Source organism: Pteropus alecto, unplaced genomic scaffold, assembly GCF_000325575.1.
Source record: "Pteropus alecto unplaced genomic scaffold, ASM32557v1 scaffold20, whole genome shotgun sequence".
In the NCBI taxonomy this organism is placed as follows: Eukaryota; Metazoa; Chordata; class Mammalia; order Chiroptera; family Pteropodidae; genus Pteropus; species Pteropus alecto.
The window spans coordinates 39,934,783-39,960,717 of record NW_006436298.1 but is presented as its reverse complement, the minus strand read 5'-3'; the positions used below and the strand labels follow the sequence as shown (position 1 = coordinate 39,960,717).

Below are 25,935 nucleotides of genomic sequence, written 5' to 3'. Positions count from 1 at the left end.
TTTTCCATTTAAGAAAATCGATGAACAAATCCTTTCTTGTAACTCGCTCCTGCACTACGTCTATTTTTATATATATATATTTTTTCTGATTTGGCAGAACTCAGCAATTCTGTCCGGGATTCCTCCCCCCGCCCCACTGCCCCTTGCTAGAGCAGATGCAGGGGTAAGGAAGGCTCTTGCTGGGCTCCTGCCAGAGTCACCCCCGCGGAGACCTCCACCCAGCGCGCGGCGGGGGCGGGGTGTCGCGGTGGAAGGAACCTTCGCCCGCCATTGGGTCCAAGGCTCCACCTGCCGCCACACCGCGTAGATAATCTGTCTCTCCGCCTTGTTCACTCTCATTCACACACAAACACCACAGCTTTCCTTTGGGTCGGAGAAGACGCCAGCCAAAGGAGGCGGGGTTGCAAGAGGAGAGTCCGCTCTGCGTAATCCAGTCCGGGACTTGGCTCCGCCCGCGAGCCGCGGCCTCTCCGGTGACAGAGGAGTTGTGTGCGGCTCGGGGTGAGGCTGCAGCTAACTCCGCTCCCCGAGCACTCGGCTGCCCAGGCGCTTGGGACGCAGCAGCGGCGCTTCTCTCCGGGGCGGACAGCCCGCGATGCCTGCTTAGGAGCGGCGGCAGAGGCCAGCATCATCACACCCGCAGCACAGCGCTCCCGGTCGCCGAGCGGGGTTAGAGGGTGTACCCCTGCCCAGCCCTCCTTCGCCCCCCAGCCCGAAATGACTTGTTAATCGGCGCAGACACCACCGAAAGGACTCGCCGGAGTGGAATCCAAGTGGAATTTGGATTTGGAGAAGAGTTTCTTGAACATTTACTCCTTCCTTGTTGGTTTTTCTTTTCTTTTTTCCTTTCCCTTACTCCGCCTGTCATTGGAAATGAATACAGAGCGTTTTCATCCCAGAAAGTAGTCGTCGCGGCTGTTATCCCCAAAGAGACCAGCACACATGTAGGAATGACAAAGGCGTGCGAAGGAGAGCGCAGCTCGCGGCCCGGAGAGATCCCCTGGATAATGGATTACTAAATGGGATACACGCTGTACCAGCCCGCTCCGAGCACCGGCCGCCTACCCGTCGATGCACCGAAAAGGTACGGCTGGGGCGCCCCGACGCGCTCCACCTCTGGAAGGCTCGGCTACAGCCTGCGGGTCCTGGGGCCGCGGCCGGCATGCGCTGGCGGCTTTGTGGTGCCTGCGTTTTATTTTGTCTCGTCTCTGTCTCTCGAGCGTTGCCTGGCCCTGGGGGAGCAGTCCTGTGCCCAGCCCGCTGCTCCTCTCCGCCCTAAGCCCCAGAGACCGCTGGGCTCTGTGTTGCGGGCTTCCCCACTCGCGCCCCGCACACTCCCGGCGCCGCCCGGGACCGTGACCGCGACCGCGCGGATGGCTGCCTGGCCCGGGCATATGTGTGCAGGACCCTCCTCACTTTCGGGCTAGCAAGGAGCAGAGAGGCCCTGAGAGGGTGGGATTTTCGGGAGTGCCCTGTCCTGATGCGAAAGCTGGGAAAGAGGTTCAGCCCTCGAGGACTGGAAGAGGTTGGGTAGAAGAGCGCTGTTTTCGGCCAGCACCAGGTTTTGGTTCTGGGGTGGGAAAAGAAGAGGTACGGCAGAGACGGTGGGGAAGCGAAGAGAGTCTTTTGTTGTCCGCGCGGGGTCTGGGCTGGGCTTTGTGGAGTAAGGGAAACTTGTAATGGCCCTGGCACCCGCGCGCCCTGCCACTTGGTGACATCCCTGTTCCTGCGGCCACTGGCACCAGAGGTTCCGGGCTTTGTCTGCTCGAATGAGTGCCCAAGAGCCGTCTACTCCTCGTGTGGCGCGGGACCCTCATCCTGGGTCCTGTCCCTTGCCTCAGCTCCCTCCTGGGCGGCGAGGACAGCATCCGTCGCAGCTGCGTCCCCCGTAAGCACAGTGCCCGCCACTCTGGGCTTGCGCCCGCTGCGACCTCCTCCAGAATCTGCAAGGCCCCTCTCGGAAAGGAGGTTCCTGCGAGGCGTAAGGGTGGAGAAGAATTGGCAAGAGATGGCCCAGTGCTTGCTACCCAGACAAGGGCTCTGCCCCGGCCCCAGGTTCTGGATGTCCGAACTACTCGTTGCGTCCTAGAGTGCTGCCTTGTGGGCAGTGGGGCGCTCGGGAGCAGCCCGACAATGCCCACCCACCGACCCTGCATGACCATGTTGGGGTGGGAAGTACCTCTTCTCCAAATTCTCCACTTTTTTTCAGTCCTCTACTGTGGTACACTGTACAAAACAGGATCCTGAGGTCCGCTCCCTCTTCCCACGACACAAGCAATACAGGGGAAGCCAGGGAGCATTTGGGTGCCGGGAAAGGAAACAGGACTCCGCTGTCTTTCCCGCTCCCTCTCCGCCCCTCCGCCCAGCACCTCCTTCTTTTCCTGCACGGGTCACTCGACCAGGCGCTTCTGGAAAGTTTCTCTGAAAGCCAGAGGCGGCGGGCACCACAAGATTGGGGCTCAGTATGTGCAGCCCGCGGGAAACCGAACCTCGGGGGAAGTGGTTGGACCACCCAGAGTGCGGCAAGGAGTTAGGTGAGAGCCCATCGGACATTCGCGCCCCCTAACCCACCGTCCTCTTGGCTGGGGTCGAGGCGCTGCACTTGCTGGACCAGTCTCTTAAGCAGTCAAGGAACCCGGGGTGCGGGGGTGGGGTGAATGTGGAGGTGTGGAAGGGGAAGTTCAGGATCAGGACCCAGGATGCTGACAGGGCCACTGTAGCCAGCGGCTGGCGCGCGAGTGCATATGAGCACCGGCCGGGGCTCGCTGCCTTGCAAATATACCAGCTCTAAGTGCAGCATCCTCAGCCTCCTGCGCCCTGCGCGCAGTTTTCCAGCCGGCGGGTGTCTAGGGAGGAGCAGAGCAGGTTGCCTGGTGTGCGTAGAACAGGGTCGGAACCTCTGTCTTCACAGCCAAGGCAAGTACTTCAAGAGGCAGCTTTCGGTCTGTGTTGCAGTGGGCAGCCCCACCAGCCCTTGGGCGTAGGTCCTTGGGAGGAAGGCGGCTGCTTTAGGGATGCGGTGGTCCGACACAGCCACGGTGGGAACGCTCTCTGCTTTTGCTGGATAGAAATCAAGTTGCTACTGAACGTGATCCGTGAAAGGTTTAAAAACACAGACGCGCACGACACACGTTTTTTCACACTTGTATGCACAACTTTGCCTCAAATCGGAAAAGATGTTTAACCCAGTTGCAGTGTCCTGCCAGCAGGTTTCAGGAAAGCTATTTAATGCCCCCCAGCGCTGGTTTTTAAAGTCTTTTCCGAGTAGGAAGGTTGAGTGCCTTTGCCTTGCCTTTCTCTAACCCTGATAATTGTTCGTTTTCCTTCCAACATAACATCTTGGCCATCAAGTCCACAGTCTGCCACTGACGGCAAGGGAAAGATTGTTGGTTCTGGATGAATCCTTTATTTAGATTTTTCTTTTTTTTTTCTCTCCAAAGATGCCTGTGCTCAATTTCTGAATAAAAATATCTTAACTTTTTTACACCTTACCAAATGGCTACCAGTGGTCAAGATTCGCAAGAATTTTGAATGGGTTTTTAATACCTTGTTTAGTCTGCGTGGAGCAGTTTTATGATTTACAGTAAGCTTTGATTAAACTACTTCAGGCACCAAAGTTAATTATTAACTAACCTTAAATACAGTGGCAGAACCGTGTCTCCACCTATTAACCTAAACTATCTGTTAAAAAATAATTGCATTTGGTTTACCCATGCTTATTTATATGGTAACTTTGAATTTGGTTTACCCGTGCTTATTTATATGGTAACTTTTATTTGAATCTTGAGTAACCTCCACTCTATTATTATTCTGGTTTTAGGACATTCTTGAATGAGGCACTTTGCAAGCCAATCTGAAAGCAGAAAAGATTGAACATCAGTTTTAAAACCTAATTTTTGTGTTATGTCTTTTTTTCAGCTTGATATAAGGAAGCTTTCCAGTTCATGTTTCTTATTTACAATGTTTGTATGGTGACAATTTTTCCAAAGTGTTATGTTTTGCAGTTATCACCCTGTAGAGATGAGCTACATTCTCAATAATGCATATAATCCACATGTGTAAATGTTCAGCAGACACCCCAAATCATTATCTCAGGAGCCATCTGCAGGATATACTTATTGGATAAAACATTTAAGTTTAACTGAGTTAAAAATCTATAAGAGCCAGCATAGAAACTCAACTAAATGTTGAATAAATAAATGAATGAAAGAAATAGTCACACGTGGTTCACATTTCTCTACTTAGAATGGACCTTTTTTCCCTAAAGTGAAAAAAAATCTGTCTTCAAGGAAGTGGTTATTATAAAGTAGCGTAAGTGCAACTCTTCATTTACACACACAGAAACACAAATATGAACCCCTCAAGTTCCTTCAAAGCCTCATGAATGCTTTTCCTGTTGTTAAAAAATATAGCTTTTGCATTTTGAGTAGGTGAATAACATTGCCAACTGTGTTGAATCAGAAGGATCCCAAGAATTAGGAAGACTTATCTTCATTGAATAAAAATAAGACATCCAATTAAGAATTTTCATAATTCAAAATAAATGCTTTAAAAACAAAGAAGTAATCCCACCTCATATGAAATGGAAGGAAAAATACGGTTTTGAACAAGATACTTTCCAAGCAGGATAAGAGTGATGGTGAGAGAAAAAAGTTTCTTCAGAACTAGATGGCCAAGAGCTAATATATTCTCCCATCTTTTTTGCTTGCAGAAAGGAATCACAGAACAAGCCAAACTAATTGTAAATGCTTTAATTAGGCATCTGCCATTTACGGCAATGTAAAGCCTAGAAAAGCCTGTGTGTATATCTCTACACTCCACCCACCGCCCCCATCTTTAGGGTTAGACAATTTATTGTCCAACTCCCAGAGAGGGTGTTCCCTGGTTGTTCACACTTTCAGGGGAAGGACGAAGCCTGGAAGCATTCTGCTGTGCCCTCCCACATCAGTGCTCCTCACTCTCTTGGGGTGCCCTGGAGCCAAGTTGTCTCTGAGATATTTCTATTCCAGAGTGAAGGCTTTTCTCATCTGCCTTAAAGTGTGCTGCAAGAGCAAGTGAGCTATTTTCTGCTGGCAACCACATGGTTGCCTCTTGGGGATATGGTAAGGTAGGGAAGGGAGGGAGGCATTTAATCCCTTCGAAATGGGCAAATAAGATATCATACCACACAAACCTCAAGGGGAGAAGGAAGTTCAGGATACTTCTTAGCACAGGACTACATAGCACAGGACTATGACAGTATAGTATGTGCACTAGAGTATCTTGCTTTGTGAAGCAGATGAGTTCTTGCAAAACTTTTTATTAGAATAATCCTAATTACTCTAATGGAGAGTGTCATATAAAACATTCAGTACTCAGATGTTTCTCAAATAACCTCTTGAGCCCAGACCTCTCCTGGATTTCTCAAATAGTCAATACCAACGGGGTAGGTAGCTCCTCTTGGATCTGATAGCCATCTCAAACTCAACATGTTTGAAACACCTAATTCTAGATCTTTCTCCCCCAAATATGCTTTTCTTATAATCTCCTCCACCTTGGTAAATGGCAATTCCTTCCTCTGAGTTGCTCTTCTCTTTCTCCTATCCACGTCCATTCCAGCTACAATGCCGTTGGCCTCAGAATGCATGCAGACTTCCTTCAGGTTTTCCACCTCTGTGACCTCACTTTGGCCAAGTCACTGTCCCCTCCTGCTGGTTATTGCACCAGACTCCCAGCAAGTCTCCCTGCTTTGCTCTTGGCCCCCTACAGTCTTTTATCAACACCACAGCCAAAAGCGAGTATTTTTAAAAGCTAAGTGAGCTCTCCGAGGTTCCTTGCACTTTTTTTTCATGGCTTGAGTTTCTTCCTCCAGCTGGCTGCATGATTTGCTCCTCACAGTCCTTTAGGTCTCTGCTCAAAAGTCTTTCAGTGAAGCCTTTTCTGATCACCTTATTTATGTCACCCCTTTCCCCAACACTTCCTAGCCACCCTAGCCTGCTTCATTTTTTTTCTTAGTACTTTTCAGAGCCTGCCAAACTATATGTTGTCCTCGTTTACTTTGCCTTCCACTAGAACATAATGTCCTGAGGATAGACATTTTTGTTTCATTCACTACTGTAGCTCTAGCACCTAAACCTGTGCCTGGCATATTCTAGGCTTCCATAATGAGAATTTGTTGAATGAATGAAAGAACAGAGAATCTTCTTGCAAACAACTAGTCTTTATTTTATCTCTTTTGTACGCTCTTGTTTTTCAGTATGTCATGTTTCCATCGAGTGAGATATTTCTCTGCCTGAGCGTGTGTGTAACACTGTCTTCTGAGTACATAGGTGGTATGTCTCATGCACCATTAGTGGAACATTCACAGTGGGTTGTTTTCCCAGTCTTGATGATGGATTGGAGCCCGCTCATTCCCATACTCTCACCCAGTCCCCTTCTGTGGCCGAGAGTACACATCTGGGGGACACTTGTCTGAAGCTAGAGGGAATCTGAGTTAGGTAAAATCAACTTGCCAAGAAACTGAGTTAAGAAGACAGCCAGCACTTTCGGAAATTGAGCTTTCGACCCTGGCCTCATTTGTTCTGCATTCTAAACTGTGGCCACAGAACCTTCTCTTTTTGGAGTTTACTAATAGTAGTTTTTAAAATTCAGCCTTCTACCAGGAGAAAATAGTATTCCTGTTAACCCACAGTTCTGCCCCATACCAGTACTATGGTAACTATTGTTGAAGAGCCTGTACTTGTAGTCGGAGGGCCTGTGCTTCTCACTCTTACCATCTCGGACGAACCACTTAACTTCTTTAAAGCTGCATTATCATAAATAAAAATTGTGAATAGTAAACCTATGCTTCCTACCTTGTAGGACTGCCAAGACAATAACACGAAATCAAGAACTGAATGTATTTGGTAAAATATGAAATGCACTCTGGAAATTTGAAGTTCTCCCTCCCCTCCCCAGACCCCAGGCCTAGCAGAGATCCTACTTCCTGGTCATCTAAATCAGAAAAAAAATAAGATTACACTCTGTTGATGTCATTTTAGTATAAACCACATTGTGAAGTTAAATAAGATTGCCAAATTCCTTGAAAATGTACAATCTACGTAGAGCATGGACAGCAGCCCTATTAATCAGAATGCCAACTACTTCACGTAAAGATTGCTTTCAATGTGACCATTAAATCAGGCGAGGTCATTGGAGCGGCACTCTGGCACACATTATAAACAAAGTAAGGGCATTGCTTTTGCTCAGGTAAGTTCTAACCTAGTTTATGTCAATGTATGCATTAATGTGGAACAGATATGTTAGGGTGAACTAGTAGTAGCAGTAGAAGTTTTGATTTTTGCTGTAACAAGGGCAGATTCATTAAGTTTGTAAATGTGGAGGGACTGTCAAGAGGAAGGTAGAAGACACCTGTGGAGGCAAAGCAGAGGTCAAATTTCTTAGGCAGGCACAGCACACTTGGATTTGCAATCCATTTTTGCCATTAATAAATAGTGTAACTTTGAGCCAGTTAGTTAACTTCTCTGCCCCAGTTTCCATTTGTAAAATGCTAGTATGATGATAATCTTATGGTTGTTGAGAAGAGTAAATATGATAAAATCTGTAAAAATTTGTAGTGCAATGCCTGGCATACGATATACATTCCTTAAATATAAGGTATTATTTTTATTTGGGTGACAGTAGTCATGGAGAGTGCCCTGGTGGGAGAATACAAAAGGAAGTGGCCGCAAACTTGTAACATAAAGAGACCATGCAAAGGAAACAACCTCTGGACTAGAAATGAACGTTCACACCCCTCAACTGGCTACAGCATCAGAGATTTTAAGCTGAGTAGCATGTGAGAGAGTCATTTGCATGGGGAGAAGAGTCATGATTCTTTTCCTAACTTCTGAAGTTGATATATCACACCCAGAACATGGATGTTGCTTTGAAAGTATGTTAGTAATAGACACTTCCATAAACAGCCTGTAGACCTGAGGCTTTCATTTAATATGACTCAGCACTTTCTAGTGGTTTCCCACTAACCTATAATTGCAATCTGTAGAAAATTTAATTCAAAGAATCTATGCCAATTAAAAAAATTTAGCAGAAGAACCTCAAAAATTGATGCCATTTACCCCTCTCTCATCCCTTCTGCCCTCCCATATGTTTAAGACCAAGCCTATGACCATGATTTGATTTGAAGCATTTATAGAACAGGAGCTGGCACGGAACACAATGAAAACATGCCATTGGAAAATAAACATTTGGGGGACTGGAAAGAAATAAAGAATATATTAATTATGGTTTAATGTTATATGAGACTTTTATACATGAGCTTTCTGTGATGGATCCATTCTTCTTTACTTTTTCTTATCCTTGAATCTTTTTTAAGGAAAGTATTCAATCTTTTCATTAATATTGCAGCAACTCCAGCACTTCCCTTGCCCCACCCCCAGATTCCGACTGTCCTTGAATGAGGAAACTGAGAGAATACTGATTGAGCTGGTGAATGGAAATGTTCCTTTCCTGAAAATGGAATGCTTTATGAAAAATTGCATTCCACAAAAAAACACTCAAGACGATCCAACAACTGTCTCTCCTTCTTTACTCTGGAGAGTCACATGATTTCATTCACATATTTTGGTGTTTGAACGCATTTATTCTCGGGCTTCAAATACCCAGGTAAAAAGCTGTTCTATTAAGCCTTTCCTTATTCTAAAAATGAGAGCATCTGAGTTACTAAGAACATTCTCATTTCTGCATAGTGAGTGATAAATAGAAACCAAATTGTTTATAGCATTCTAATCTGGAGTATATGTAGCAGAATGGCAGTTGGGTGGATTTTTATAAGTATACTTGTTAATGGTTTTTGAGATGGATTTTGTGCTAATTCTTCTCACATCATGAATGATGGCCCTAGCTAGACACTGTCGCTGGGATCTTCATCTATTAATCATGGAGGCTGCTTTCTTATTCGGTTGCCATAGTTTCAGTGCCTCAGATAGTGTTGGGGTGTCTTGGGAAAGGTTCGAAACATACTAGGGCTTGCAAGACCGGCAGTTATTTTGGCAGTTGTGGTGCTCTGAAAGAACTGAAAACCACTTCTCATCTAATTCAGTGCTGGATTAAAAGAGGCAACTTCTGAGAGTGTCTCTCTGGACCTTGTTATGTGCGCAGCCAGCTGATATTTACTCCAGGATTTGCCTCTGCTTAGTCTTGCTGGTAAGAAATTACAGTCCAGAGGCTGATGTCACTTTCATCTTTCAACAAGAAAGCACAAGGGTGTGAACTCTTCGTTAAGGCTATTCATAAATGTGGAGGTAAATGAGGGCATTCATGACTGCTCAAAATTTCAGTTTCATAATTTGGTTTTGGCTCTGCAGATTGCTAAATAAATAAAATGACCTCAGAAGTGTTGTATGCTGTGCTTGGGTATGGCAATGTAAACATTTAGTGCTTTACTTCAGGTTTCACCTTATTTCTTTAGGTTTGACACACATTGCTGAGGAGCTAGAGACCATTTTACTTTATTTTGCAACACTGTCCCATAGGTCTGCTGTTTTATCAGCTCTTGATTATATGAGTGTTTTTTCCTTTCTGTAATTGCAATATTTTGCTGTTTTGTTTTTAGGCTTGTGACTTCAGGGCTGATTAGGAAAAGCTCTCTAGTTGTGTATATATTGTGTGACCTAGTCAAGAAAAGGTTTGGAGGAGTAAATTGCTGCAGGAGGGAGATAGACACACTTAGTAACTTATGTACTTCATGTGTGATGTAGAACACAGCTTTCCTTTGTTAGGTGAATTTGGCCTTGTGTAACAGATACTACTGGTACATTTAATGTTTTCGTTCCCATTTCTCAAGTGGACTTTCAAGGACTCCTACCAGTCTAAGCCAAGCCATTTAATTCCTTTGTAGATTAAAACATAAAATAAAACAATCTCACACTTCAAGCAAACAGTACTGTATTCAGGACATGCAAGGCAGCAAATGAAAATCCAGGCAGATTCAGAAGAAGAAAACCTTGAATTCATTACAAATGGGCCTAACATAGAAAATTAGTCACTTTATTTATTTTTTTTTTTACTAGAAAATGACTAGTTTTTATTTCTGGGTGAGCTTCAAAGAAGCCGTTTTAAATTTTCCTACATCCAGCCTGCCAAAATTTTTGCGTAAGATCAACAAGCATTTTTAATACACGTGCCTATTATTTTGACCCCTCCCTTACGCAGCCACACTAAATGATTGATTTTAGAGGCCAATAATTTGAAGTAAATTAAAAGGATAACATGGCCTTAATTGCTACTGGCTTCACCAGGCTTCTGGGCACCGGAATTCCTTGTGGAGAAACACTTTTAAGTGTCACAGCAGTTTTTGATCATGTGGTCTGGCTTACCCATAGGCTGTAATTATCCCCCCAGCCCTACTCCTTCCCCCTCAAATATCTCCGTGAAGCAAAGAAAACATACATTTGTGAATTCGCTATTACGGACTCCTGATTATTAGGCAGGGTAAGAAAATAGGTCCTATAAGTTTTACAGTATTCTCATAAGTTAGTCGTTTAAAAAAAGAGGGGAGGCACAGAGTGGGGGAAGACAGTGGGAGTACTAATATTTAAAATCAGAAACTTTTTTTTATTGGAAGAAGAGTTTGTGTGAATTCAGTTTGGTGTCCTGTACTGTAACAAGATCATGATCACTCTTGGGTATCTGGTCAAGACACGATATTGCACATGAAGCCTTAAGAAAAGTAAGCAGTACTTTTGTGTGGATGTCAGACAAATACAGTGTGGACTTTAATTAACCGTAATTAATGATTTCTGATTACAGATTTTCTTTTGTGCCTCCAAGGCACAAAATGTATTTTGGTGGAATGTTTCAGACGGCAGTGCTTCCATTATCCTGCCATGAACACCACACTTAGGTTCCTACTGTATGAAAAATGTGATTCTGTATCACTTGCAGAATGGTCCTGTGAAGAATGCGATATCGCCTGGAAGACAACTGAAATTTTTAAGTGATGCGGAGTTCTTTGAGTCTGTAGTTGAACCATTTTAATTTTAAAGTGATTTACTTATCCAGATGGCTGATATTTACTGGCTCCTTGCTGGACCCAAGGCTATTCCTTCCAAAGATTGGCAAGTTCTTTCCGATGAAAGCTACCACATACTGGGGGCGGTAGACCAAGTGGTATTTCCTTTGCCCAAAAATACTTTTACCAAGTGTAAAAAATAATGACCAGGGAATATTGTAGGCATTTGAGAAAAATAGGCCTTAATTTTTATCAACAGTGCTTTTCATTCCTGTGTCATGAGTTTTAGAACAGATCTCAAGAAGCTGAATTATTTGTTAATGTACTATTTATATTCAAGTTTTAACTAGAGGGTCTAATAAAAGCTAGATATATTAATGTCAACTTATGAATTAAATTTCTGTGTGACTAATCACTTTGTAGCTTATATGAAACTCTAATAGCATAATAGTTTAGCATAATTTGTGTTTATGAATTTTCATTGCTTTGCTTTTACAATTAAGCTGATTTATAAGCATCTTAATGAGAAATTACCTAAATTAAATTGATTTGTAATTTGCTGTACTGTGTTCTAGGGCAGTGATTATTTAAAATAATTTTCAAGATGGTTGTCTCACTGTACGCAATATGGTTTTACTTTTAATAGAAATAAAGTCAACCCGGTGGCAAGATCCCATGTTTGCCCAACCAGGAGGAGATGCTACTGGTGTCAAAAGTAGACAGTTTCATATGTAGCCCAGAGAAAGGGTAACAAACACCTTTTGGATACTTTTCTCTTTTAAAGGGATGTTCAGAGTACAGGGAAAAGTTTTCTATTAAAAAGCCAACTTTTATCTACAAGGTGTTTCCTCTCATTTGTGATGAGAGGAAGTTAAACATGTTGAATATGCTGATTAATTAATTCTCATGGGATATCTTGGAGGGTGGAGCTTTCGTTTTCATATTTTGTCATGTCCAGAACGCAAGATCTTTTAATATTGCCCAAACACATCCGTTCCCAAGAATGAAAAGGACAACATAATTGCCTGTGCTGTTAGAAAACAGCCACATCCAGTTCCCCAGCAGATCCTACAACATGCCAGGTGTTCGAGAGAAGGCTTTGAAATGTTGTGAATAGCTTGACATTATCACATTGTTATTGAAATGCAAATTATTCTGAGCAGAACTTGAAAAGGTTTTAAATGTAAGACTAGGACAATCTCCTTTCTTGCTTATTGTCAACCATACCTAGTCTTAACTGGAGGGCTTGTTCTATTAAAAGTAATCATAATTCATTTGTATATCTCATTGTTTCTCATTGCCTGTGTTTAAAGTGCAGGCATACCTTCCTGGGATGGCACCTTGCTGGGAGTGGACGGACTGGCTTCCAGCAGTGAGGTGCCAGCACAGGACTGTTCCACCTGGGAAGGAGTCTTGCTGAGTCCCACATCACATTTAGAAATCAGTCTTACTGATGATACTCGACATCAACAGTATTTATAGTTATTATTAATAATAAAGACCTCACTTACAAAATGCTTATAGTTTTCAAAGTGAATTTATAAACATTGCCTCATTTACTATCATTGCAACCTGGGTTGGGCAGGGCCAGGTATTATCCCCAATTTAAAGATGAGATAACTAAGGTTCAGAGAGGTCAAATAATTTGCCTAAGAGTATACCTCTGGTAAGGGAAGGGCTTGGGACAAGGTCCCCAACCTTCTGAATCTGAGTTTTGTGCTTCTGCATGTTATTTCACTGTTTACTCAATACTTAAAAAAAAAAAAAGATTACAGTCTTTCAACCATAGATGTTCTCATATTGTGCCCATTATGCAGTTTGAATACTGACACAGAACAAGTTAAGAAGTAGCTTTCCAAGGATGCTACCTGAGGCTTCAGTGCAATTGAGACTTCAATTCCTGCTTCTCAGTGGAGTGCCATTTCCAGACATTGTCTCCAAAGGCTCTTAGGGTTAGTCTGTCAAATGAACAATGAAAAATGAAGGCTGTATTTATTTGGGATTCTAGTCTTGTTTTATGGTAGGAATAAAAATAAACAGTGGAAACTTTGACCCTAGTTCAGGGTAGAACTAGAGGGATTGAATGGTGAGCCAGATACTCTGACAGGAACAGAGCTTGCAGCTTGTACATGTGAAACAGAAACATGTTTTTAGCAAGGAATAAAGTGGACCGTATGGCACAATATAAGTGGGTCTTCCCTCTGACAAAGTCATTTTAATCCGGCCCATGCTACTGGGGCTAGTGAAAGCAGCAGTTCAGTTTAACTTAACAGGTACATATTTAGCATCTCCTCTAGGCAAGTTGTAGATACTGAAGAAACAATAATGAATGACCTAGTTCAGGATTTATTAATTTAATTTTGTATCCACTATAGGCCAGAGGTTGGGCTCAATTCTAGTGAGGAGAGTGGAGATATGAAAAATCACTATTGTGTAAGATCTGACTATTGTCCATCCCAAAAGCAGAGTAGCGAAGGTGCTAAGAAGGACAGGAAGGAGCAGCAGCTCTGTCCAGCTGGGAGGTCAGGCAGGCCTTTGTGAAAGAGGAAGCATTTGAGTTATCGAAAGCTGAGTGAGATTTCAGTAGGTGGGAGGCCAAGGGAGGAAGAGCAGTGGGGCGAAGGGAAAGGCATGAGCAAACCCAGAGGAAGGAAAATGGAGGACTTGGCCCTAGTGCAGCGGGGGGGTCTTCCCAGGGACTGGTAATGTGATATGGAAGCCCTGAGGACAGAAAGGGGGGTTGTGCAGGGCTCAGCCTGTGGAGGGCTCTGCCCTGCCCTAGAGATGTGACTTGGAGGTGCAGGTGGCTAAAGCTTTTAAGCAAGATGACATCATTAGCTGTGTGTTTTAGAAATACAGATCTGCTAGCACTGTGAGTGGATAAAAGGAAACAGTCTGGGTGTGTTTGCAAGGTTTAGCTGTCAAGACTTAGGGACTAGCTAGATGTGTCGGGTAAGGGAGTAATAGAAGTAAAAAAATAGTAGTAGTAGTAAAAAATGGTTCCAAGATGTCACATCTGGGGAATTAAGTGAATAGTTGGGGCATTGGCCAAGACGGGAACCCAGGTTTATAGACAAAATAGTTGATATTTAACAGCTATCACAAACCTTATTTAAATGACATATAATATGCCAAACACCAAAGCCTTGGACCTAGTCCCATTGTGCTCACACCCAGCTCTGGAAAATGAGTGCTAAAAGATTTTAAAATTAAGAGTGTTTAAAGTGTCACATTTGGTCTGGCAGCTGGGACCACTTTTGCCAACATCAGAGAGGTTAATACCATAATATGATGTGGATAATACGAGGAAGACTGAGGCACCATCCAGCACATCTATAAAAACTGGTTACAGAAGTGCAGGAGGAGCAAGTGCTGGAGATTCACTCATGTGAGAATCAGGGCATGTATCGAGCCACCTGTTTCCTATTTTTTTCATTCGGAACAATTTTACTTTATGCAAGATTTTGAATTAGCAAATTAGATATACATGTGTTTGTCCCTTCCTTCCCCCTCCCCGATCCACTGTTGGGCATATTTATGTAAGTGTTTATCTCAAGTTGCCTTGTGAAACTGAAATGTTATAGATGACGTAATTCACAAAACAGAAAATAACACCTAAATTGTGTTGTTTATTTAATAGGACAGTGTTAACAGATAGCTAGGCCTTTTTTGCTACATTGTGCTAAAATTAAACATTGTTTATATAGTAAAAGGAAAAATATGTTTAATAATATTTAGGAAGAAATCAATTTTCATTACAAAGGTGATTGACATATCATAGATTTTATTTTATGGTTCCAACCTCTAAATAAATGTTGATATAGTATAGCTGTCCAATAGAATCCTTCAATGCTTTTAATTATTGAATATAACTAATATTTATATTATAAAAAAAGAATCCTAGAAAAACAATGTCTTCACTTTGAATTTTTCTTTCAGGAGTTTCTAAATAAAATTTATAACAGAAAAGTTTTATTCTGTAAAAATAAAAGCTTTATTTTATGTTTTAAAAATAGGTTGAATAACAGAAGTAAAACAAAGCAGGATTAAAAACAAGTATCTTCAGAGAGCTTTAACAAATTGAGTTTCTAAAGGGAGAACACCTTTATGAAATTGTTTGCTTTGATGTTTTTAAAGGCACCTTAAAATTACATACTAAGGAATAATTTCCTTTTTTTATGTTAGGACACCATATTTGAGTTGGTGTTATAATGATGATAAACTGAACAATAGATTACTTATCTATTGTGATATGTCAAATTATTGTACAGGTGTAGTGTCATTTGTTTCTAACTTGTAGGCTGCCCTCTAGTGTTACTTAATCTCAACACAACCACTTTTGTTTAGATCCCAAGAAATGTGAAAAAACATCTGGAGAATCTTACCATCTAGTCAGCAGCTAACCCTGTCCAGCTAGACCCTGTCTCTAAATACAGTGTTAAGTTTATAATACATGGTCCCAAGGGTTGTGAACAAATTTAAATGTACCCATCGCCAAAGCTCTGATGGCACAGAGGACAGTACAGTAACGCCTCACTTAATTTCACAGATAGGCTCTTTGACTTCAAGAGAAACAACAGGAAGAGTACCATGAGTAACAAAACCATAGGCTAATTGGTATTAAGTTACTAAGCATCTTATCAACATTATAATGAAATGATGTTATTCAAGGACCAGCTGATGACTGCTAACTAAAGTCAAACTCCAAATACAAAGTCAAACTGATATCAAGCAAGAAGTTTTAGGACTACGTTATCCAATTAATTTCACTTATATTTTCTTTTGTGTGTGTGCAAAAGAGCAATATATGATAAAATAAGCTGTCTAAATCAGTCTAAAAGAACTTCTTTAATAAATTTAAATAAAAATTACAAGTATCAAGAAAAATATTTCAACCACCATCAGGTAGGAGATGTCTAACCAGGAAGCCTAAAAGTTTACCGCATAATTAGCCCGCAGAGAAGCATTCTCAAACTTCAATACACTGTCCAATTGTAAACCTCAAAGAGTAAATTTCAGCACTTCGTAGATTATTTTCTGAAGATGTTAAAAAGAGAAGCACGCATTGTAGCCCAAACTGTGGCATTTTGTACTTTCTGACAGTAGTGCCAACTCTGCTTTTTTTTGGATGAAGAGTAAGCATACTCTATAGTTTTCAATAAGTGGAGTGTAAATTTCAGATGCAGTAGCTGTTTTTTGCTTGTATAATGTTGGCATTCTTGGTGGTTTACAAAGGTAATGTTAAAATGTTCCAGGCATATCCAGCTTCTAGCAGCAGAGTGACTGATAGGCATTTGATAAAAATGGTTACTGATGAGGATGTTTTCCCTAGTTTTGAGACTAAGATCAGGAAGAACTAAGACCATGTTTATGAGATATATACAGAATGAAGCCGAGGGTCAAAATGACACTTGGTAGTCAACTTCTGTCCTTCCAGAAGGGTGACATGATGCCATAGTTGAAAGTATGAGCTCTGGAATTTCCTATTCTATTGGCTGTGAGACAGTTACTTAACCTCTCTGTGCCTCGTCATCCTCATCTGTAAAATGGGAATAATAATGCCTACCTCAAAGGGATGCTGATGACTAAATGAGACCATATGTACCAGAATGTTTGATACATAGTAAGCTCTCAGTAAAAATCAGTTATTGCAATTTGACATCAAGTCCTCCTAATAAAATAGGCTAAATTCAGTGTTTTATGAACCAGCTATATGGTTCTTGGTATATAAGTTAAAACTGAAAAGACAAGCTGGTAAGTATCCAGATGAGTCCTTTCTGTCTGCTTCTGTCTCTGCATCTTTCTCTATGTTCTTTTGTGAGTCAGGGCATGGTTTAGAATAACTGAATCATTCATTATTTCATTTTATTTAGGAAACATTTAGTATATACCTACTATGTGCATTGAGCTATGTTAGAGCCTATTGGATATTTCCAAAATATTAAATAAGCTATTAGGTGAGATGACTAGGTTTTGCTGCAGTTTTAATTTGCCTTTGTTGGGTCTAGTGCTCAGTGAGGAGCCTGTGTTTATCAGGCTGATGCCTTATGCCCTGAACTGCAGCCTTCCTACACTCTGGGAATAGAGGGTGTGGAAACTCTGAAGGAATAATCTTGAGATTTTTCTCACTTTTCTGTATGCAGTGTTTAGATTGTAGTTAATGTTATATTTGGAATCACGATATTCAACTAACAAAGAAGTCCCAGGGATCTCTATTAATTTACGATCTGACCCAAAACCAATGTATTGAACTTATTTTATACAACAAAACTTTAAGTTATAGGTGGGATTAACTACTTATACCAATAAACTGAAAATATCAAATTGATTCATTGGCTTTAAACACTTGTTTTTCACAAAATCTTAAGAGTTGAACCACTAAACAGCAAAGTGGATGGATTGGAAAGTAAATCCCTATTCCGACCCTGCCTTCACAGCCCTGCTTTCCTGAGGTGTAATGAGAAGGCAGAAAAGTTAGATGATTAAAGAAGAAAAACAAGAGCCATACTGATCATTACATCTCTCAAGCAAACACAAGTTAATTCTGGCTTTACGCATCCCAAGCATTCACACCAATGGGCAAAGCCTTATTGACAAAAATAAGGAAGTTGCTGGTCAGGAGTTAGGGGATGTGCTAACTAGTAAGAACTTAGAGACTGGATACATCCGGAGATGGAGCATAGGAAGTGGGGCTCCTCCTCCCCAGTAGCAGGGAGCATTGTGTTCACTTGGTATTCGCCCAACTCAGGACCATCTGACAGCTGTTTGCTGTTCCTTGTGAGATGAACTTGGGCCCTGGCCAGATGCTAGTGGACAGATGCTCACAACACAAAAACCGTCATCAAAAGACAGGCTAACTGGCATCCTTCTAATGATTTGAACAAATAAGGCAAGAATGGGCTGGATCTGCTCATGACTTCCTCAAAGCACAAGCCTGCCTCACCGGCTTAGGGAGGAGGCCTTGTTGGGAAACTGAGCTTTCTCCATACTTGGATTCTGGGTTCCTGGCTCCTTGACATAAAACCTTCAAAAGGAAATCTAGTATTTGTTTTGTGTGTATGCTTGTATGTCTATGCTTAACAACTGAAACCTTTCAAGAAAGTGGGCAAATCGGGGGTTGTCTGGCCTTTACCCACCTCCCACCAAGGCAAGTTTTAAAGTGCAAACTTTTCTCCACAAATTTGACTTCTGTGCAGTAGTTTTTGAATACATTATACAAATGATAACATATTACCTTCATTTGAACCCTCAAACAGAATGTTGTATGCTTCATTTCATACCTTTGGTTGTAATTGATCAGTAATAGTGTAGTGTAATTTTGTTCAAATAATTTGCAGTGTAATTTTGTTCAAATAATTTGGTTAAAATGAATTTTTAAAAAACCTGGAGTATTTTGGGGGCGAACTGGTTTGACAATGCCCCATTCATAATTAGGTGGACTTGCTCCTACTTGTACAGGCTACAATTAACTGTCTTTGATTTCAACAGTTAAACTGTCTTTCGAGCCTCAGGCACTTTTCGAGTAGAAAGTCTCTCCTTTCTTTTTCTCTCAATTTTGCAGTTAGGAACAAACTCTCAATTCCAGGCTTATTACTGATAAAATCTGTTACCCATCTACAGACTGACAAATAATGTTTTTCTAAGGCAGGACATAGTTTTAAAATAGGTGATTTAGTACATTTTTGCTGATGTTACTGTTCATTGTTTTCCACGGATGTAGATTAGGACAAAGAATAGAACCCTCCCTAACTCTTTGGGCTCTCTGCAGCCCCTGCTCCAAACCCCACTCGTTAAAGACTCCTTTTCCCCATCTCTTTCCAAGAAATATAAATCCAAGAAAAACCCGTCTCCACTCAGCTTTTTCTAAAACACGATCTCTATTATTCTAACCCAACTGAAAAGGCTAGACATGTTTTACTAGTCATTTCTATAGTTATTTATCTAAAAAAATTATAGACTTGGTTGATGATATCTCATGTTGATTGAGAGAGGATATCTTATCATGGCATCATCCTGGGTAAAAGTCCCTTGGTTTCCGCCCCGTCCCCAACATCTTACTCTCGGGATTTCTCTCCACCAGTTAGTTATACACCCCCGCCTTCCCATTCTCTAGTGTGGCTCCTGCTCTACTGAATGAAAGGCAGCTCCAACTGAAGGAGCTAGAATATGCCCAGCAACCAATGCTGGGTACTATTGAGACCATTGTTTGTTCCCAGCACTGTGGAGCCAAATCTCATTTTATAGCACAGTGTGTTCTAGGATTTCCACTTCATCAGTACAACAGACCTTCTCTAATGCTTTCCTATTTTCCCCATTTGCCGCTGTCACAGGCAGCGCCACACAGTCCTGCAGCAGGCAATTATAATTCACTTCTCTCCAAGGCTCCGCTCTCCCCCATTTGCAAGGGACCACAAGGCATCAGCTGCCATATTAAATAGACACTAATGACACCAAGCGTAATCAGCCGAAGCAGTCGTGATTGGTGTGTTTAAGATTTAATCCCTTTGAGGGACTAAACTTGGGTGTCCAGAGGTGGTCTCCCTACAGTGATTACACTGAGGTTTATGAGAAATTCAGCTAAAATTATACTTGGTGGATTTTCAAGTGCTTAAAGGTAAATTAGGTGATTGTGTTTAAAATGAACATATTAATTCAAGTTTCCCAATATCATCACAAAAAATAGGCCTGATACAAAGTTATATATAATGTTATTTGAATGTACGATATGTACTTAATTTTTTAATGTATAGTTTTCAAAGTAGTTTGCAAATTAGTAATATTGTCCCCATTTTCCAAAGAGAGAAGTGTCCTTTGGTGACTCATAAGGATCCTTGGGAATGAATGCATGCTCTCTAGGGCACAGCCAACTCCTCCAGGACCTTTGTCTGTGCAGGGAGATGCTTTCCCCTAGAAGCAGGATCTCCATCGTTGCTTATTTTTCTCTCATCCAATCCACATAAAGTTTTACTTTTTAATTTTCTGGTATATTTTGGCAATGGTTGAATAAGAATGTTTTCATTTTTGTCACATCCGGCAACATGTGGCACCCTTTAGGAAATAATTTTCTATTGGATTTGTAAAACTGCCCCATTAATAACATTTTCTGTAAGTGTGAGTGACTGTCCCCCACTAATTTAGGAAGGTTTTGAGAGAACCTAATTTGCACTAGAAGGTTCAAAGGCTGGCTGACATGTGTGAGCCCTCCTCTCAGTAGAAAGGGTGCCGCCTAATGCTCCCCCCCAGGACAGAGGCCCGCTCACCCTCCAGCTCCTCAAGCGTTTACCTAACTGGCTCCTAGCAGCTGTGCTGAGGGATGTGGAAGAGCATCACCCTAACAGTCCACCCTTGGAGGATTTCATTTAGTATCAAATCATTAAATTGACACAGAGGGTGACCAAGTAATTAGTGCAAGGCTTTTCAAAGCTCTTTTATATGCACCATCCCATTCTCACAATGCACGACAGCACCTGTCTGTGCCCTGGTTTGGAAAAAAAGAAAAGAAACATGCTCCTCTTGAATAAAAAGGTGGTTGTTGTAAAGTTATGTGTTCTTATCATTTTGCCTGAATATGGCGCTTTGTAATTTTCAGCTTGGCAAACTAAAACATATTAAAAAGGATGGTCTGCTACAAAATCCTTTTTTAAAAAGAAATGTGAACATCAGAGGAAGCCTTAGGCCATAGATATGATTATATTACACATTCTGGGAAATTTTAAAGAGTAGGAACAAAGACCATGGCTCACCTTGCAGTGGTCTCTGGGTTAATCGGTATTCTTTGACTGGTGTCAGTGACATTCGGTGGGTAGTGGCATGCCTACGTTTTTTGTTGTCACCATTTCTTTAGGTTAACATAGAGAACTGAGTCAGGATCTGTAGAGAGGATTCTGTGACAAGACTCTCAAGAGAGTCCTTGTGGCAAACATCAGGCAGGTATTTTTTAAAGCTTTCCCCTAGCTGTCAGAAAGTTGATGGCTCCTGATACTTTAAGTTGTCAGTCCAGGCATTTTAATTCCTTAGTAGGATTATTGATGTTGTTGTAGCATGTCTTCGTTTAATTGCAAACAAGAAAATGATAGAGCAAACTTGTTGTAATTACATCCTCTGAGATACCTATTCTATTCCAAATTCAATAATCAGGTCAAAACTTAGGGGTGGAAGGGAAATCACTTCAGCAAACAAAACTATGTGCTCGCTGTAGAGAGCCCGGAGCCTAGGTTCAAATCCAGAGTTTACCACTCACTAGCTGTGTGAACTCAGGCAAACTATTAACTTTCTTGTGCCTCGTTTTCTACCTCCGTAAAATGGAATAGTTATAGTGTCTGCCTTATAGGGTTGCTATAAGGGTTAAATGAGTCAATATGTATAAATTGCTTTAAAGGACTGTTAAATAGTAAGCGCTAGATATGTGTTTCCTACTTTTACCCTTTTCCCCCCAAACCTACTGTTCCTTAAACTGATGAACAGTAGCTGCTAAGTGTATGTGTGTGCTAGAGATTATCTTGCAAAACTGATTCTACACTTGAAGTGTAACATGGGCAAATTTGGCTTTTGCTGCCTACCTGATCCATTTTGACATCTCTACACACAAAGCCCCTGCTCTATCTCATCCTCCTCCATCATCCCCCTTTAGATTTGTCTGCCCATTTTCTCTTTGGTCATGGCCTGTATCTCATCTAAGTGATACTTTACGAATTCCATAAAACCACTTACTTTTGTCCCCAAGAACACAGTCTACACCCTAATTATCTTTGCATTGTTACTTGCTGAATGTCTTTATGAGTGCTAATATTTAAAAATAGAGCGATCTCAAGACTTCTTTTGACGATGTTGGATTCCTAACCTAAAGGGTGAGAATTGTAGGCATGGATCTGTTTAGGAAACTGGATTGTCTAAGACCTACCTGATCAGAATCCCCAGGGTTGAGGCCTGGGAATCAATAGGAATCAATAGGAATCAAATGTCTGTCAGGTGATGGTCAGTCAATTTTTGGAGCCTCTGATTTAATTAATCATTCTGAGAATAACATTCCTCATGTGTGAGATGATTAGCGAGCCAAGCTTTTCCCCCAAGATTCTGGTACAGACCAAATGATGTCATATCTGTTTTCATGCAGTGTAAAGCTCCAGGCAAACCTAAGGCCCTGTTCTTACTGTTGGAAGCAGAGCACCAGGGTGCTGTGGGAGGTGAAAGTGCCTTGGGCAGCTGGTCATTGGAGAAAATCTCTCCTTCTGCATCACCTTTGCTTTTGCTGTGATTCGGTAGAGCCTGTTAAAGGCAAGGTTTCAAGTCCACGGAGCCTGACATGGTGTTCTCTCTATCATTACATATTGTTAACATTAGCACTTTCAGAGTATTATTTTACAGACCAGGGTTTCAAATTAAAGACCTAAAAGGTGGAGTAATGGTGTCAGGTAAACTTAGAGAGGATCATTCTCTTAGTAATCTCTCCTTTCTTAAAATAATCCAGACATTGCTGACAACGTGAAATTTGTGATGAACCTTCAGTAGATAGGTTTATTTTGCTTTTAAAACTAAGGAGGTTTAGAAGTATTCATAAAAGGAAACATTATGAAAATTAATGACCTGAAACAATTTGAGGGATATTTATAACACTTATATTTTTAAATAATAATGGCTTAAAATGCCTTTAAAAAAGAAAAAAACTCTTTAACCACCAACCCCTTTCCATTCAAGCCCTAAAGGGATACAGTTCCTTATTTCCTATTTGTACAAAGCTGGGATCCACCACTGACTTAATTCACCACGATCTTAAGATGCCCATTTAGAAGCCTCAGGAGCAAGGGAGTCGGCCATAGCCAATTGGATGTGTGCTGTCACTAGCCCCAAAAGTAGCACTGACCTTTGGCAGAGAGGTGTTCGTGACAATGCATGAATATCTGAATATTGTTGAGCATTCTGATTATTGTTTGTATACTATTAAAAGCTCTGAAAATTTACAATTTAATGATATGGAGGAAAACTCTTGTCAATTTTGCATAAATGGTATACTGCATTCCGGTTACTAGAAAAGTACTCAGGTGGCACATTCTGTTAACCAGAATTGGATATTTATGCCTCATTAGAAGAGAAGAGTGTAACTTCTCATTTATTATAAATAAAATCATTTTTTTCATGTCTCCAGTTTCCATCTCTGTTTACATTTTGTTTCTCTGGTTGTTGTTGGCAGAAGTGAAAAGAAAATTAGCCTCCCTAGCCCCCAATCAGAGGATGGACAGCAGTGAGTCACTGAGGGCTACAGCTGGAGCTATCCCCATGCTGTTTCCTTATCCTTTACCGTTCCTAAATGTCATGAAGATTTTATGGTACTCTAGTGTTCTCCAGAAGATAAACATAATCATCCAGATCCTTCTGCTTCTTATCTCTCTTCAGGCTTTAGCCTGAATTCTGTTCTAGTATCTGAGATCTCCATATGCTATGGGATGGTACAAAACAGAATTTATCCCATTATTAAGGCTAACCTCTCAGACTCCAAGAGAAACTTTTATTTCTTGATTCAGCCCTCAAATGTCAGAGGCTTTTTATAAAGTAACTTTTAGTATGTTCTTGGCTATATTAAGGGAATTTAGTATGTGACTCTTTTCCCCCCTAATTTTCAGAGAAACCTAAGAGATGATTTTTCTGCTCCGCTTTGTTGTTCGTTTATAATGATTTTGATTTTTAGTTGATTCATTGAGAGCCTGAACTAAAAGGTGCTTATTTGGTCTTCCCATCAGCTAGCACTAAGAACCATTAAATTAGTGGTTTAGATACTGTATCCACACGATCGTGCTTTAGCTATTGTACACTTCTTTTTAAAAGTAAAAACTGTAGACAGAGAAGGCAGAGTCTGTCCCATTATTCCTTTAGTTTCCAAGGCAGCATTCATATAAGAATAGAGCTTAAAATGTTTTTAAATAATGACAAAACCCTTTTGTTACCCATTATGGTTTATGGAATGGACCTATGCAGAGCAGTACTGTTTTAAGGTGAATCGAAGCTGCACCAGCAAAGAAAATAAAGTTGTCTTCATATAACTCCTGTTGACTTGCTATAATCAGTGAGAAAGCCCATTTGCTCCCTAGCCTCAGTTTTCCATTGAAAAGATTTTTGGAAGCCTCTTAAAACCCTTCAGCTGAAGAAGCTATATCATTGAAAAATGTATTATTTAAGCACAACAATAGCTTTTGCATGGCATACACCATTATATTTATAAATTGAAAAGAGCTTTGAAGGTAACACAAATACTGGGAGGCCTGTTTTATAATTCTTGACCATCAAAATCCCAGAGATGTAATCACAGCCCATGTGACCCTCTAGAACCTGTTTTCAAAGTCATCTGTATAAAATGACATGCAGTTTCGGTCCCCCTTGGCAAGAGCTCGAAACTCTCCTCCATATATCCCAAAGCAAATTTTCTGCTCCAGTGTAACAAGAAATGTGATATTCATTGAAACGCACCATGGGCCTTGAGAACCATTGTTGAGCCAACTTGGACATGGCAGCTAAATGGACAGTGTCGGGAGTGTGCCAGTCTTCCCCAGAAGCAAGAATTAAGGTCCATAAATCAAATCTCAAGTATGGAAAAGAAAGAAAGAAAAAAGCTGTCAAGGAGGGTGAAGGTGTTATAACCAGCCCTCGCTGTTCTGCAGTGTCTAGCTGTGTTGATACCCACAGAGCTTTGGAATCAATTCAAGACCTGTCAACCTTAAACTAGACAATTAAGTGCCAGGCTGCCAGACATCCCTGTCTGCAGGTGTGAATGTAAGTTGATAAGGTAGATGGTCTTACACAATAACCATGATAGCCACAGGGATCTCTAACAAAGGCACGTCCGGGGATAAGGTTTAGAACTTTTGGAGATAATGTTAATTTGCAGCCCCTAAAGCATTTTAGTTCCTCCAATGAGTAGCTTACATATTGCAGGGTTCTGAGTATAATACACCTTAATTAATAGTGCTGATCATGTTCCCTCCCTGTTTGCAAAATACTTTACATTCACAGGGTGTTGACTCAAGGGATCATTCAGCTTCTTTTATTAAGTACCAGATGTATAGCAATTTACATCATTGGATTTTCTCTGGTTTAGATCCAAAGACATTATTAGCCAGCTTTAATGCTTGCTTCTTAGTAATACTGTTATAAAATAAAAGCTTCAGTTGTAGAAGCATCCTTAATAGATGAAGGCTTTCTCTTAATCAGTACATTACATAAGAGATATTAATCAAGTAGTTAAGTAATGAGAAAAACTGATAAATATTTTTAAGACATGGCCCTTTTCACCTTAAGAATATATAAAAACCACTAATTTCTGATAACACACACACCTTCCTTTGCTGGCATTTTAGGAGTTAATTTCATGTATTTGAATATTGAAAAATAAACAAATACAAAATGTAATGTAAATATATTTAGAGAGTTTAGCACATACCTTGGCTCGGAATCCTATTAGAATGATGTAGAAGAAAAGGATCAAAGCAAATATTTCCATAAAATTAAATATGAGGTTTTTCAGTCACATCAGGGACATACCTTTTTAGGACACTTGGTACAAATGCTCAGGAATTACCTGCCTTTTCTTTAATACTACTAGAATTTATATATCTGTGTGTATATTTACATTTTATATATATATGTGTGTATACATACATACAAATATATATATATATATATATATATATTTTTTTTTAAGGCTAATAGATTTTTTAAAAATTCTCTTAAAGTTTTCCTAGAGTAGCAGGGAAAAAATGATGCAAAGGCAAAGAGCAAACAGGATGACTAAATGGAAATCAGGCAACAAGCCTAAGGGAAAAAATAGGTTTGGAACCGAAAATAAATTGAATGTAAAACACCTCTCCATTCTGTTTCCTTTTCTTTTTGTTTTTCATGAGAATCTATATTTATGGAAAAGTCATTTGATTGCTTATCAGGCTGAAGCTTGTGTTTGC

The 25,935-nt window shown here is 40.9% G+C and overlaps 1 protein-coding gene across 3 annotated transcripts in view; it reads left to right on the top strand.

The window, feature by feature from the left end:
* The first annotated feature begins 377 nt into the window (after positions 1-377).
* The window catches only part of SEMA6A (semaphorin 6A), a 121,621-nt gene continuing 96,063 nt past the window's right edge, over positions 378-25,935 (top strand). For 2 of the 3 annotated variants that reach the window (XM_015590544.2, XM_015590545.2), the window contains exon 1: positions 473-1,084. The gene's annotated coding sequence lies outside the window, so the exon portion shown is untranslated. Of the gene's footprint in view, positions 1,085-25,935 lie in introns of all 3 variants that reach the window. The other variant, XM_006913302.2, reaches the window with a different exon arrangement.